Source organism: Achroia grisella, unplaced genomic scaffold (assembly GCF_030625045.1).
Source record: "Achroia grisella isolate CSIRO2021 unplaced genomic scaffold, CSIRO_AGI_Agris_v1 utg2167, whole genome shotgun sequence".
In the NCBI taxonomy this organism is placed as follows: Eukaryota; Metazoa; Arthropoda; class Insecta; order Lepidoptera; family Pyralidae; genus Achroia; species Achroia grisella.
In genome coordinates this window covers 664,192-667,714 of record NW_026712716.1, presented here as the reverse complement: position 1 = coordinate 667,714, position 3,523 = coordinate 664,192, and positions in this window count along the sequence as shown.

Genomic DNA, 3,523 nt, shown 5'->3' with positions numbered 1-3,523 from the left:
GAAAATTGGCCATGTTTCAGTACAGATTCTGGTGATGTTACAAAAACGTGATCGAGCCAAGTGTCAGGAGAATCTATATTAGTATGAGTAGGACCAAGGGGTAATACCGAAAGCCCTGCTGACTTTACTATATTGCGCAGCTTAAGCGATCTGTGTGTGTTACGGAGCAAGTCAGTATTAAAATCACCCATAATAATGTGATGTGTGTGCTCCGCCATAACTACCTCAAAAACAGATTCAACGTCTTGAAAGTAATCAACGGAAGGAGGACAATAAACGACACCGAGAATGACCTTTGTTCCCCTAACATCAACCGCCACGAATAAATATTCAGCACTACCGGAGAGGGATGAACTAAACAAAGTTCTATAAGCGAAATCACTTCGTAGGTACATAGCTACACCACCTCCCCGTCTATCAGTCCGATCGTTTCGTAACAGAATATAGCCAGGTAAACTTATATAGGTTGAAGGTATGCTGGGTTTTAGCCAGCTTTCAGACACCAGGATTATATCCACAGTATTAGAAATGAAGGTATTCATGATTTCTCCATGGTGTTGTGGTAAACTCTGAGCATTAATATGGCAAATATTCAAATTACGCCGCGAGTTCACTAATTCATTGCTGAGATGCGCGGAGAGAGAACGCTCGGATAGTGACTCATCAAGAGATTCAAATGAATTATTAGAACTATGGGCTGTATAAAATGAATCATTATCAGACATTTCAGAATAAACTAAATAAAAATAATAATAATATGAATAAATAAAAAAAAAATATATATATATATATCCTACAATATGTATATATATATCTAAAAAATAAATAAAACGTAACCGTTACACCGACAATGTTGCAATGCACAAACCGCCGGCCAACTGCTGACAAAAACTCAAAACTAACAATAATATTAGCACAAGTTCACAATTTACGTTATCGAATACTATAACAACTTTTTAAAAAGAAACATTAAAAAGAAATCAAAAACAAGAATGTTATTATAATGATTAGAAATCGATTTGACTTTATCTCACATAAATTCACAAAATAAATAAGGCAAGTATCCAGTTACACAAAAATGAAAAACAAGATTATGTTCAAATGACAAGTGACAGTGTTTTCATAGTCTATCATAGATGTGTCTTTACGTAACTGTCGCTGTCACTGTCATGGAGTGACAAAGAACTATGATTTACATTAAATGACAATTACCTGAGAAAACAAATTTTACATTACGATAATTAATAAAACAAAAATTAAAGTGGGTGAAGTAAAAATAAAAATAATACTGGAAATAAAGGTATAACTATACATATCTTAATCTATGGCTTCGCCTTCATAATACGCTTAGAGCGCACAGGTCCGGCAGCAGCACCCTGTGTTGGCTTCACTATGGCATCAATCGCCTGTGCAGGCTTGCTTGGGATATCAGCAGCATCTGATGCAGGCAAGCTTGAATCTGCTAACATACCTTCTAATATCTCCAAGCTTGAAATGCGTAGACGAGATCCAGAAGCGGTTTTAGCAAAAATACTGCCATTGTGGGTCCACACCCGTCTGATACCGAGACGCTTACGAGCTTCCAGGAATAGTAGCTGTCTCCGTTTAGTCAAAAACTCGGACAAGACAAATTGGGTGCCCTTTAAGCGCGATTTCTTCGCCCAAATATCTAATTTAAGTGTGTAATTACTCGGCCGGAAAACAATCGGCCTACATCGCCCTTCCTTGTATGCACCCATTCTGTAACAGCTCACTATGTCAACCTCGCTGAATGACAGGCCTACACGGTCCCGTAGTATTACAGAAACAGTAGCAGTTAGTTTTTCATCGCTGTTTTCAGGCACACCACTAAGCAGAAGATATTTGCATCGATGACGCATTTCAATATCGTCATTGGAGACAATGAGTTCCGATATTTGCTGCCTGAGGAGAGTAAAGGTAGTGAGCATGTACTCCTTAAACTCGCTGAACTGTTGCTGCAGCTGACCAATGGTTGGACTCGGAGACGATGCGGTTTTTAGTTGACTCTCTAGCTCGGACATCTTCTTAAAAAGAATAGACTCCATAGTCTTCTGGATGGAAGCAACATCTGCAATGCTGGCCATGGTATCCGGAACAATGTGAAAGTGATGTTGTTGTACAGTTAACTTGTGATTTGAAAACAAGTGGCAGTGGCAGGCGGGTTAGTGCAAGAAAATTAAGCTATATATTCATATAACTGGCCACAAACACTAGATAGCAAAAGTCACTATGTAAACTATAAAATGTACTAAAATTTTATTAACTATATGTGAATTTATTAATAATAAATGAAATAAAATCAGGAAGTAATATTTTAATGTACTGACTGTGCAACTACCCCGCCAAAAAAAAAAAAGATAAGAAAGATATATATACTTTTTTTTGTCAAACCTGCTTTGATTTCCACGATACAGGCATAGCCTGGTGTGAAGTCATAGTTACTATGTTACTTAAGTTAAGTTTTATGAAATATATGTTATTCTATTCTGTTCTATTATTCTAAAATATTATTTTATACATATATAAAAAGCGCCGTCGGTTAAGATTGTATAAAAATGGAGTTATATATTGCGTCTGTACGGTAGTCTTGAAATAATACTTATATAAGTAAATTTATGGCATTCAGGTGTGCAGGCGTGAACTGCACTCGCTATTTTGGGACGCGAATGTAATTTCAACAAAGTAACACGGAGGGGAGCGCGATTTTTAGTCGCCATTTTACATTTTAAATGTTTGCTCCGTCGAGGAATCGAACCCGGTAAAGTTAAACCGCTAGACCAAATCGATGTCAACGTAGTGTAGCTTTTACGTAGCAAACGCTATATTTGACAGTAGATGGCGCTAATCTAATCGATAAATCGATAGAATCTAATCCTCCTAATAAAGATAGGTGATACTGCATGTTGTCAACTCACCCGGCCGGCCAGCGGTGGTTCTGGGCCACACGGATAAGGTCTGCCTCGGTGCCACTGTTAGGCACTGACGGTATCGAGCCACTTAGTTTGAGGCGAGACTTCGCTTCGCTTTGTGTGTTCTACCGATTATACAACGGACTGTGTTCTGAGGAATTGTTCGACATGATACCTACGGCCACCTTTCACCATCGCACCGCTCGCCATCGACAGGGAATTCATTCCCACACGCTGGAACCTAAGTGGTCTCGGACAGTGCGGTTTCAGAGGAGCTTCCTCCCGCGTACACTTAGATTGTGGAATGAACTTCCTGCCGAGGTTTTCTCACGAGACTACAGCTTGGGGTTTTTCAAGAAGGGTATATTAAGGTTTCTTAAGGGTCGGCAACGCGCACGTGACACCCCTGGTGCTTCAGGCGTCCATAGGCTACGGTAACCATTTACCATCAGATGGGCCGTATGCTTGTTTGCCACCATAGTAGTATAAAAAAAAAAAAAGGCAAATTGTAACATCTCGGCTGGAGTTGTACAAAAGTGGAAATTAAATAAATATAATAATATTAAAGTAAATTAAAAAAGACACGGACCAAT